The sequence below is a fragment of the Nuphar pumila genome, chromosome 8 (assembly GCF_984573655.1).
Source record: "Nuphar pumila chromosome 8, dmNupPumi1.hap1.1, whole genome shotgun sequence".
Taxonomy (NCBI): domain Eukaryota; kingdom Viridiplantae; phylum Streptophyta; class Magnoliopsida; order Nymphaeales; family Nymphaeaceae; genus Nuphar; species Nuphar pumila.
Genome location: NC_143256.1, coordinates 21328576 through 21340873, shown reverse-complemented (window position 1 = coordinate 21340873; position 12298 = coordinate 21328576). Strand labels below are relative to the sequence as shown.

General features: G+C 38.0%; 2 pseudogenes; both read right to left on the bottom strand.

Annotated features, from left to right (window-relative positions):
• Positions 1 to 3762: 3762 nt before the first annotated feature.
• LOC149829760 (auxin-responsive protein SAUR64 pseudogene) lies at positions 3763 to 4170 on the bottom strand (annotated as a pseudogene).
• A 6061-nt stretch (positions 4171 to 10231) lies between these two features.
• On the bottom strand, positions 10232 to 10639 carry LOC149829759 (auxin-responsive protein SAUR68 pseudogene; annotated as a pseudogene).
• Positions 10640 to 12298: the final 1659 nt, after the last annotated feature.

Sequence of the window (12298 nt, the reverse complement as noted above, 5' to 3'; positions counted from 1 at the left end):
AGACTGACATTTTTCACTGCAGGGTCATTTGGACTCTATTACGCTCCAAATTGAAGGATAGTGCCAAAGTAGATTCTGTAGAAGACAAATTTTTCTTTGCAACGACTCTGAAAACACAAAAAATTGACCACTGATGGTCGAGATATAGATCAAACACCAGATCAACTGATCAGTGTTCACAAGTGTGTCTCCAGTATGGACAGGCCAGAATGAGACTGTTTCTTATGAATTTAGTCAATGACCCAAACACAAAAGTTATAGAAAATTTAGTTTTGAACCCAGGGAAACTAAAATCACTCAAATCGAACATCGTATGACTGGTCTGAGATAAACCTTGACTTTTATATTAGTAAACAAAAATTCAATTACATATTGTCGACATTTTATGAAGAAATGTGACTCACAAAAAGTGACATCTCACCCATAGGATTTGCAATTTTGTTGTTTATCTTAGGTTTATTCAATTCTAAGGATGTTGTAGGACCATTCAATTATGATGACTATTAATTGGCGGGATTCATGCATGTGTCAAGATCATGATTATTGATACATATTTCCAAGCACACCATGAGAGAGAGAGCAACTTTTTTGCTAAGTTGCAAAAGAATGTTCTTCGTTAATGGTTATGGCCCATCTCCTTGCTCTAAGTGCTTTGCTTGGCTTGTCTTTAATGACCAGGTTCTCACACATGAGGGCCTTTGCCGCAGAGGCTTCTATGTTGTTAGTGTGCCTTTGCCGGAGAGGCTTCTATGTTATTAGTAGAACCTATTCCACTAGTTTACCGATTCCTACTTTAAGAGGGAAACACATGGGTCCAATTTTATCTTATTCAATTATTCCTTTTTCTGACTTTAGGAAGGAAGATTAACCATTTTTGAGAAGTTTAGAGAAAAACTTACCCAACATTTCTCTCTCTCTCTCTCTCTCTCTCTCTCACTACATGGATGTGGGTCAATTGCGGCGACTTCGTTTGAATGACAAAAAATCTTGCCACTATTAATAAAGCAACAATAACGAGACTTTTGACCCCGTTAATTGATAGGTAATAGCGGAGACATAAATATCTTGTCGTTATTACTCTACTACAACCATGAATCTTGCCACTATTAGCTTAATCAATTACGACAAGTTGGATATTTCTTAGAGAGAGAGAGAGAGAACTGTAACTTTGGGAGTGTGATAGATTAGGTAAGTTGTTAAAAAATGGTTCTTCTTTCTAAAGTAAAAAAGAAGGGCTTGAGTGAGATAAAACATGATCCACGCAGTTCCTTCCTCAAGTAGAATAGGTTCCACCACTAGATGATGTCCAAATGAATTGAGGAGATCCATGGTCAGCATTACATAGACCCCTTGAGGGTTTGTATTGCATTTCTCAAAAGTTAAGGTTGTCATTCCATCCAAACCATCCTTCTACAACTAGGTCTTAGTTTTAGAGCCATTTTTTTAGCTGGAGGCAATGCAGACAGAGCTTCAAAAATTAAGAGAAGAACAAAGAACAAAGAACAAAGAACACTAGCGAAAAGAGTAGAAAGGGAGTGAGAAAGACAGGAAATTGAGTAAGGGAGAGAAGCAACAAGGAAGTTCAGAGAGGAGATGCAAGCCTTCATGGATGTGCACAGATAGAACACCCCATCCTATATCCAATATTTCTAAATCTCTTTGTTTAATTATAATTTTCTATCTTGCTATAATTTTTAAACTCTTTGTTTACTTGTTTATGATCTAGTTGTTTTGATTCTTCTGTGTTGGGTGTATACATCTTCAGGGTTATATAATTAAGAAATATGCTACATAACTTTAAAAATGTGTAGGTCTATGATACATTAAATTTTGATTTATGTGAATATTAAAAGTGTATATGTTTGTTGCAGGCTTGGAGATGTTGTAGGGGGGTGTAGGAGGTTTGTATTTGAAGTGTGTTTGTTGCAGGCTTGGAGAGGATGTGGTGGGGGTTTGTATTTTTGAAAATGAATTTGAAATGTATGTTTGTTACAAGTTTTTTTTAATGTAATCTTTATTTTGAAAACTATTTTTTTTGTTTTTTGTTTACAGGTTTATAGCCTATAACGGTGAGATCCATGTCTCATCATTATAGGCGAGATTTGTGTCTCGCTGTTATTGGTGAGATCAGTGTCTCACCGTTATAGCTTATAATGACGTGTTAATTCTCGCTGTTATATCCTATATCGCCATTAAAACAACCTCACCATTATAGATTGCCATGCTGCTATTGGTGTTCTCAGTTCCAGCGAGGTTCTTTGTTAGTGTTTAGTTCACCCTTTAATGAGCTATAAATGTCGTCATTATTGCTCAACAAAGGTTAATTTTTTTTTTTTGGTGATTTGTCGGACAGAATTCTCGCCGTCATAGGCCTATGGAGGCAAAAAATAGGGCAATAGTGGCGAGATATATCACCGCTATTGACCGGCATCCTTGTAGTCTCTCTCACTTATGGCAAGAATAGTTCTCATCCCTGCAGTGCTGCTAAATTTTTTGTGGTAGTGGTGTTGAATTTCTTTTGGTGTCGTTGAATTTTCTTGGGCGCTAAAGGTACAAAAAATTTCCTTGGAAAAGTTTTCTTCTAAATCATTGGTTTCTTTCGATCAATGGTTGAGGGTTGTTGTCTCCCATGGTTTGCAAATGAATAAAGGATGTCTTTCTTTTGTTTAGTTAGCATAAACGCCTCCTACTCATTTGGTGAGGATATTGTTGTTTGCATTTATAACCTTTAGTCTAGAGATGACTAGTGAGAATTATGGATATACGACCCAAAATGTGTACCTTTATTGAAGAGAGTTTTCCAGTGACTGTCTTGCTTTGACCATCCAAAAGTTGATTTGGATCTAATCCTACACAGACCATATTTTATCAGGCTGGATCCATACCTGATGCATATTCACAAAAAAACCCATTGTTTTACCTACTTTAAATAAAACTAAGTGGCTCATTTTGGTGATAAAAAAAATTGTTACCAAAATAATTAGCAATGCTATATAAACTTGAGCCAGCCAATCATATGTAAATTCAACAATATAATCTTAACGTGACTTACACTTCGGGGTATAAATAGTGGAACCATTTTATTACACCGGGCTGAAATTTTTTCGATTTGTAACTTGCCATGAAGCTAGAGTTGTTCCTCATGGTGGGTCTAATTCAAACATGGGCTTGGAGTCGAACTCCTGGGCAATCAGGCTCATACTCAACAACTAAGTGAATAGTCACTTAGAGAGAGAGAGAGAGAGAGATTGGTCAAGTTGTTAAAAAATGGTTCTTCCTCTTTCTAAAGTAAAAAAGAAAGGCTTGAATGAGATACAACAGGATCCACGCGGTTCCTTCTTGAAGTAGAAACTTGCTGACTGGTGGAGTAGGTTCCACCACTAGATGATGTCCAAATAGATTGAGGAGATCCATGGTTACACACCTGCATTTCTGTATTGCATTTCTAAAAAGTCAAGGTTTATCTCAGACAGACCTGCATTTCTCAACATTTGTGAATCGCATATAAATTTCAATCTTCAAGTCATGAAACTACTCAATATATATGAACGACTATGTGCCATTGTTACCCAGTAATTGGTACTAGTCATCTTTGTAATAAACAAATTTTCCAAATGGTTTACCAGGTGAACGACCTACCTTCATTTTACTTATGATTTGGAATGGAAAAAATACAGTGAATAGGCAATTTCTTGACCAAAAAGTTAATCTCTCAAAAATTTCATTTGTACAAATGTATTTTATATACAATATTCACTTTGCTCAAAATCCATGAAGGGGGACATAATGGCAGGGGTGGCTCTGAGAGAACTCTGTCGATGACAAGCATCTAGTGCTACATAAAGACACCACCAATGCATTCTCGATTTGCCTATTCATGTCTCTGTGCACAAGTGACATGATGTAGTCGACGATTGTAGAGTCACAAGGGAATGTAATTGCACCATCAATGTTCAACCCAAACTCTTCTTCAGCCATTTTCAATAGCTCCTGAAAGATGGATCCTTGCAGGCAATCCAAGGGAACCATGTACCTTTTGCCATCTGCGGCGTAAGCCACAAAATGACCCTTCTCTGCAATTTCTGCCACTTTGGTGTTGCTCTTGTTCGCACCACCAAATGAGATTCTTCTTCTCCCTCTGAAGGCCACCTTCTGCCACTTCTTAGCCATCTCTACTATCCTCTTTCTGCTGATCATTCTTGCAGGTTGATGATGAAGATAAGGATTGTGTTTCAAACGCTTTTCTCAAAGGACAAGCAAAAGTATTTTGAGTGTAGCTGTGCTTGAGTTGTGATTATTGATATGTTTGTGCTGATGAGAAACTTTGGTCACTTGTGGTTGTATATATATAGAGCGAGGGACTGACTGAAACTGGGTACATAGAAGTCAAGTAGAAAGCATGTCATGTGGGGGGCAATACCACATGGGTAAGGAGATGGGTATGCAGGTGGCCACCACAGCACGGACACAGCCCCTCTTTTTGTTCATCAACTGGAGGGGCCTAACACGCTGGATAATTCAGTCAAGCAACCGAGTCTCCAATCAAGCAATGGGAGGGGCCTAACATGCTTGATGGTTAAAAAACAAATGGGTAAGGAGATGGGTGTGCTTTTAGACATCACGACATGGACACTGCCGTATATATGCTCATTTTATCCTGATACTGGTGGACCTGAATTCGGACCCAATTATCTTAACCATGTCCAAGACGAATCACATGGGGGACATCCTTTGGACCTCTCAGCAATAGAATGGGGTCCTCACTGAAAATGTTGCCATGTGAACGGTTGTGATGAGACAAGGGATGCATTTATTGATTGATCATTCAATCCCATTTGAGTGAGTCCAAATATGCATGAGGGTCAAATCAAGCCACCAACTGTCAAAATATCAGATTTTAAAAAGAAAAAAAACAAGGATGTGCAGGAACAAACTTATAAAGAATTAAAATGTCAAAGGAGAAGCTTCACTATATTACCTGACGTTACAGCTTAAATAGAACAAAAAAACAAACACTTGGCGGGCATTCCCACTCAGCCACATACGCACCATCTTAGGAGAGTGGGCATTCCCACTTAACCCCTAAACCCATATACACACCACCACTAACTCAACTTCCTAGAAAAACTCCAACTACTAAAATCCACTCGCACCACTACATGCATAACCCACGTTCATGTATGGATGCATCATGGGTTTTGCATCAAACTTTATCACACTCCCTTGATGCAAAGTCGGATACACCAAGTGATGCCCTGAATTTAGAAAACTTCGGATAGCTCAGTGCTTTAGTTAACCCATCAACAACTTGATCATTAGTTGAGCAATACTCCATATTAATCAATCCTTCAGCAACAGCATCCTGAATGAAATGATGGCGCAACTCGACATGCTTGGTTCTGCCATGAAATATTGGATTCTTTGTCATTGCAATCGCCGCCTTGTTGTCACAATATAACTTTGTCGGCATTTCTTGTTTTTGGTGCAAGTCTTCCAAAATCCTCTGCATCCATATAGCTTGACAGGTAGTGGATGTTGCTGCAATATACTCAGCTTCTGTAGATGAAAGTGTCGTGCTAGATTCCTTCTTCGAATTCCATGAGATAACACCAAAATCGAGGCTAAAAATAAAGCCACTTGTGCTTTTCCGATCATCAACAAAACCTGCCCAATCACTGTCAGTATAACTAAACAAATTAAAATTAGAAACTGGTTTGTACCATATTCCATAATTGGTTGTTGCTCGGATATAGCGAAGAATGCTTCTCGCCATTCCAAGATGATGAACTGATGGATTATGCATGAACCTTGAAACCAAACTGATAGGAAATATTATATTCCAACGAGTATGAGTTAAATACATCAACTCACCAACCAAACTTCTGAACATCTTGTCATTAGCTTTAGCAGTTCCATTATTCAAAGATAGCTTCTCACTTGTGTTCATTGGAGTAGAGAATACCTTGCACTTCTGCATCTGAAACTTCTTTAGCAAATCTGTTGCATATTTTTCTTGAGATATAAATATGCCATCAATAGTTTGATTAACTTGTAATCCAAGAAAATAGTGCAATACTCCCAAATCAGTCATATCAAATTCATGCATCATGCTGTCCTTGAATTCTTTAATGAGAGGATTAAAAGAACCAGTGTAGATAATATCATCTACATAAACACAAACAATAAGGACATCTTTACCTTTCACCTTTATATACAGTGTGGGCTCACTTTCACTTCTGTGAAAATTATTTTGGTGAAGGTAGGAGTCATGTCTACTATGCCATGATCTTGGCGCTTGTTTAAGGCCATAAACTTCTTTCTTTAATTTGTAGACTTTGTCTTCATTCCCATCAACAACATATCCCTGTGGCTGCTCAACATATACATCTTCCTCCAAAGGGCCATTTAAAAAAGCAGATTTAACATCAAACTGAAAAATTTCTCATCTCATTTGATGGCTATTGCTAAAATCAATCTAACTGTTGCAAATCTAGCAACAGGAGAAAATATTTCAAAATAATCAACGCCATGCTCTTGAACATACCCTTTAACCACCAACGTTGATTTGTAATTTTGTATATTACCATCTGGCTGATATTTGACTTTATAGACCCATTTCGCTCCAATGGCATCTTTTCCATGTGGCAAATCTACAAGGTCCCTAGTATTGTTCTTCTTAATAACAGTTATTTCCTCCTTCATTGAGTTCTCCCACTCATCTTTACTATATGCTTCATCATAGCTTGTAGGTTCTGCAACCATAAGAGCAAAGGTACATGCTTCATAAATATCTGCTAAAGAACGCACCTTCCTTGGAGGAGTGTCTGTATCAGAACCAGAACTTCCACTGCTTCTACTAGGATAGCCAAATGTATCCTGAATAGGACTCTTTGTTGGACTTCAGGTTGGTGATGATGGAGGAGACACCATATTCCCATTTTGCATTGTATCTGGTATATCTTCTACCAAAGGTCATTGCTGAATTTTTTCATTAGTCCATGACCAAAAACTGTTCTCATCAAAAATCACATCTCTACGAATGATTAACTTCTTAGTGATAGGATTATGTAGCCAATAACATTTTGTTTCATCACTATATCCAACAAAAATACATTTCTCACTTTTCTTATCCATTTTACTACGATCATCAAAAGCCAATAAAGCATAGGAAATGCAACCAAAATTTTTCAAGCCACTTACATTAGGCTTACGACTCCACCAAGCCTCATATAGTGTCATATCACGTACTGCCTTTGTAGGAGAGATATTAAGGAGATAAACTGATGTTGCCACAACCTCTTCCCAGAAATCATTTGGAAGCTTCTTCTCACTTAGAATGCTTCTAGCCATCTCCACCACAGTTTTGTTCTTCCTTTCGGCGACCCCATTCTGCTCTAGAGTTTTTCTCATAGTCAATTGCCTGCGAATGCCATTCTGCTTCCAAAATAAATCAAACTCATTAGAAAGAAATTCTTCACCTCTGTCAGTTCTTAGGACCTTGATTACATGGCCACTTTCTTTCTCCACAAAAGTTTTGAACTGTTGAAATTTTTTAAAGGCCTCCGACTTCTGAACAAGAAAGAACACCCAACTCATTCGAGTAAAATCATCAGTGAACATAAAAAAATATCTACTTTTGTTCAAATATAAAGTGTTCATTGGACCACATATATCTGCATGAACAAACTCTAATGGTTGCTTAGCTCTCCATGCTTTTCCAACTGGAAATGACACTTTGTGTTGTTTTCCATACACACATCCTTCACAAATTTCATCAACACAAGCAATGGAAAGTAAACCATATACCATATGTTTCTGACTCAGCAATTTTAGCCCATTAAAATACAAATGACCATATCTTAAATGCCAAATTTGAGATTCATCTTTAATAGAAGCAGCCAATGCATAATCATCAAGGCAAGATATCTCTAACGGGAATATATTATTTGAAGTCAAGTATGCCTTAGCAATCACCGTACCAGATTTTCTATATCTTATTTCACATGTATCATCATCAAATAAGCATGAATATCTCCTTCTCAATGATTTCCCCACTCTAAGCAAGTGGTGTCCCAACTTTGGAACATAATAAACATCATGGACAAGTTTCTCAATACCTGATTCACATAATTGTTGTCACCAAGCCGAACTTCTGATTTGACTGATTCATACATAGTGCGGAATAGGGTCTTGTCTCCTGTCATATGGTTGCCACATGCACTATCTAGAAACCAGACATCTGAATTATTTTGTCTTGCATCCGTACAGGTAAGAAATAAGTTACCTTCCTCTTTATTTTCATCAACAACATTGGCTTGTTCTTTTTCTTTGTCCCAACAATATGCTTGTATATGTCCATATTTTTTGCAATGGTAGCACTGTTTGTCCTTGTAACTCTTCTTCTGGTTGCCTTTATCTCCATTTTTTGAATTTTGGCTACTTTATTCACTACGACCTTGACCTCGACCTCTTCCACGGCCACGGAAACCTCATCGGCCATTACCTCTACCTCCATTCTTCTGGTCAGAACTTTTACTAGAGATCTCCACTTTGGTTTAAAATGCTTGCTCAACATTTTTTTTATAGACCTGGTCATTCTTTCCTCATGTGCTAAAAGAGAACCCATTAGTTCATTAAGAGAATAAACTGATAAATCTTTAGACTCTTCAATTGCAGTAACCACATGATCAAATTTTGAGGGAAGGCTCCTCAAAATTTTCTCCACAACTTTCTGATCAGAAACACTCTCACCAAAACATTTCATCTGATTTATAATTCCAGAAACTCGAGACAAGAAAGCTTGCACATATTCACTTCCTTTCATAAAAAGAGTTTCAAACTCCCTACAAAGAGTTTGCAATTTAACGGTTACCTTGTTGTCTCCATGAAACTTTTGTTTCAAGATAGTCCATGCTTCCTTCTACTTGGTGGCACCGACAATTCGAGGAAATATGGATTCAGCAACAGCTTGTTGTAACACTAACAAAGCTATGTCATCCTTCTTACGAAGCTCCTTAACATCTGCTTCTGCAATTCCATTCTCAACCAAATCCCACAAGTTTTGTGATACAAAGAATGTCCTCATTTTTATGTTCCAAAATTCATAATTTTGTCCATTAAAGACATGTATCCTAGAAAAACTCCAACTACTAAAATCCACTAACACCACTACATGCATAACCCACGTTCATGTATGGATGCATCATGGGTTTTGCATCAAACTTTATCAGGATGGTGGGATGGCTCGTTAATTGTGTAGTCCATAGCATACAAGTTGATGGCTTGATGCAATGTTATTTAACTATCAAAGGATCTAAGGAAACCAATTAATGACTCATTGGCTGGGAGCCAAGCCCACTGTCGCAAAATGAGACCAAAGGTAAGACCCATATTAGCTCAACATGCTTGCATCCTTGGCCCCAACTTATCCAAGACCCATCTAAGAAGGTGAGTCTTTGAACCATCTTTTTCGACTTGTCCAATTGCAATTCTTTCATGGAGGAAATCAGTTAACTTGTTTGACAGAAAGAAATTAACTCCAGGGAGTTTAGGTGAAGCTTTGAAATGGTGGCTAACTCAATATTTTGTAGAAAAGAAGTTGAAACGTGCATGGCTCGTGACAATCCATATAACTGTGCACACCCTTCGGGAAATAAGGAACAAAATGATTTTTTAAAGATCCTTAATGTGTATTTTCTACATTACTATCACGGTTCTCAATAAGATTTGGGTCAATGTAATCAGGATTTGTCATGGGAGGACTCACGCTTCAGTCAGAAGGTGGATTTATGCTGGTGATGGAGAATATTTTTACCGTTTATGTGTATAATATGAAAATATCTGAGGTGGCAAAATCAGAAAGCTGATGCAAGTTTCAAAGAGTGGTGCAGTTGCATGTCGGTCATTCAGATCATTCACCAAGACAGCAAAGTTATAATTGATTCATCTAGGAAAGATATTGTTATGGACACAAATCGAGTTCTGAAAGGGGGAAGGAATCCAAGCCAGCTCCAGGGGGAAACTGTGAAAATGGTTACCCAGTAATTGGTACTCGTCATCTTGGTAATAAACAAATTTTCCAAATGGTTTACTAGGTGAACGACCTACCTTCATTTTACGTATGATTTGGAATAAGAAAAATACAGTGAATAGGCAATTTCTTGACCAAAAAGTTATTTCTCTCAAAATTTTCATTTGTACAAATGTATTTTATTTACAATATTCCCTTTGCTCAAAATCCATGAAGGGGCACATAATGGCAGGGGTGGCTCTGAGAGAACTCTGCTGGTGACAAGCATCTAGTGCTACATAAAGACACCACCAATGCATTCTCGATTTGCCTAGTCATGTCTCTGTGCACAAGTGACATGATGTAGTCTACGATTGTAGAGTCACAAGGGAATGTAATTGCACCATCAATGTTCAACCCAAACTCTTCTTCGGCCATCTTCAATAGCTCCTGAAAGATGGATCGTTGGAGGAAATCCAAGGGAACCATGTACCTTTTGCCATCTGCGGCGTAAGCCACAAAATGACCCTTCTCTGCAATTTCTGCCACTTTGGTGTTGCTCTTGTTCGCACCACCAAATGAGATTCTTCTTCTCCCTCTGAAGGCCACCTTCTGCCACTTCTTAGCCATCTCTACTATCCTCTTTCTGCTGATCATTCTTGCAGGTTGATGATGAAGATAAGGATTGTGGTTCAAACTCTTTTCTCAAAGGACAAGCAAAAGTATTTTGAGTGTAGCTGAGCTTGAGTTGTGATTATTGATATGTTTGTGCTGATGAGAAACTTTGGTCACTTGTGCTTGTATATATATAGAGCGAGGGACTGACTGAAACTGGGTACATAGAAGTCAAGTAGAAAGCATGTCATGTGGGGGGCAATACCACATGGGTAAGGAGATGGGTTTGCCTGTGGCCACCACAGCATGGAGACAACCCCTCTTTTTGTTCATCAACTGGAGGGGCCTAACATGCTGGATAATTCAATCAAGCAACCGAGTCTCTAATCAAGCAAATGGGGGGGCCTAACATGCTTGATGGTCAAAAAACAAATGGGTAAGGAGATGGGTGTGCTTTTAGACATCACAACATGGACACTGCCGTATATATACTAATTTTATCTTGATACTGATGGACCTGAATTCGGACCCAATTATCTTAACCATGTCCCAGCCCATCACATGGGGGTAGGGGGGCGGCATCCTTTAGACCTCTCAGCAATAGATTGGTGGCCTCACTGAAAATGTTGCCATGTGAACGGTTGTGATGCAAGGGATGCCCTAAGAGATTGATCATTCAATCCCATTTGAGTGGGACCAAATACACATGAGGGTCAAATCAAGCCACCAACTGTCAAAATAGCAGATTTTAAAAAGAAAAACATCAAGGATGGTGGGATGACTCAATGACTTACATTATAATTGTGTAGTCCATAGCATACTAGTTGATAATATAACCCATCAAATGAAACATGGCACACGCATGTGCCTCATGCTCTCGGCCTCCAATGAAAAAAGGAAAATATGGAAAAATACGAGCCTCCGATGAAATATGCCTAGGAACTCAACTTCTCTTAAGCCGCCCCTGGTAAAGGTGAACATTTTTAGCATTTATGTGTATAACTAGAAAATATGGCGAGTTAGATTCACAATCCATTACCATTGTGGATTCCAATTATATCTGAGGTGGCAAAATTGGAAAGTTGATGCAAGTTTTAAAGGGTGGTGCAGTTGGTGATAAGGAAAACGATAAGGTAGTTGAAACTAATAAGGCAATTCTTAAGATACCAATCAAAACGATATCTTTCTCACCAGGTAACTCTTGCGTCAAACACAAGTGAAGGTTGGACTCTTTCCATGTTAGTTGATCTCACCATTTGAATATGCCAAAGAAGATCACAAAACAATTATTATTTTTGATAATTATTGCCATGTATGTCAAATGTGCATTTTTGATAATTATTGCCATGTATGTCAAATATATAATGTATATCAAAATGTGTAATCATCTGAAAAGTTTTTAGATATCAATATTGTAACCAAAAAATCTATATAATAAAATACTCGATCCACTCATTGAACAAGAGAGTGAGTTATCGAGATTATTCATCGTGTTTATAGTTTTTACATGGTATCAGAGCTACAAGCTCAAACACATTTTCAATGGCCTCTTCGTTGTCCCTTTCCTTCCCCATGACCCAGTAGAATGCCATCGGCAGACTCGTTTCAGTAAAATTAAACTGAGACAACTATTTACTGTGAAGATCTAAGCTCAAATTGATTATGATCAACCAA